This window comes from Falco punctatus, assembly GCF_963210335.1.
Source record: "Falco punctatus genome assembly, chromosome: 10".
NCBI classification, from domain to species: domain Eukaryota; kingdom Metazoa; phylum Chordata; class Aves; order Falconiformes; family Falconidae; genus Falco; species Falco punctatus.
Window position 1 is genome coordinate 21788601 of NC_137590.1, and position 716 is coordinate 21789316.

Sequence of the window (716 nt, forward strand, 5' to 3'; positions counted from 1 at the left end):
ATACTGGCTCTGTTTCTATCAACAGTTCCATTCTCATGCCAACATCTGGCTTTTATCTCGAGCAGTGCTGTGGCAGGTTGACCCTGCCTGCAGGCGAGGTGCCCACCAAAGCTGCTCCATCACTCCCCTCCTCAGCTGGATGGGGCAGAGAAAACACCATGAAGGGCTGGTGGGTCGAGATGAGGTGGGGGGAGATCGCTCAGCAACTACTGTCACGGGCAAAACAGGTTTGACTCGGGGAAATTAGTTTATTACCTGTCAAATCAGAGCAGGGTAATGAGAAATACAACCAAATCATAAAACAAATTCTACCCACTGCTCCCTTCTTCCAGATTTCCCTCCCGCCTCCCCCGAGCGGCGCAGGGGGATGGGAATGGGGGCTGCGGCCAGTCCATCCCACCCCACGGTGTCCCCGCCGCTCCTTCCTCCTCACGCCCTGCCCCCGCTCCAGCCCGGGGTCCCTCCCACGGGAGACAATCCTCTACACACTCCTCCGGCGTGAGCCCTTCCCCCGGCCGCAGCCCCTCACCCCCTGCCCCGGCGTGGGTCCCCCCCGGTGGGTGCCGTCCTTCAGGCCCAGCCTGCTCCGGCGTGGGCCCCCCCGGGTCACGCGTCCTGCCAGCGACCCTGCCCCAGCCTGGGCTGCCCGGGGGGTCACAGCCCCCGTCGGGCACCCCCTGCCCCGGCGTGGGGCCCTCCCCGGGCTGCAGGTGGGG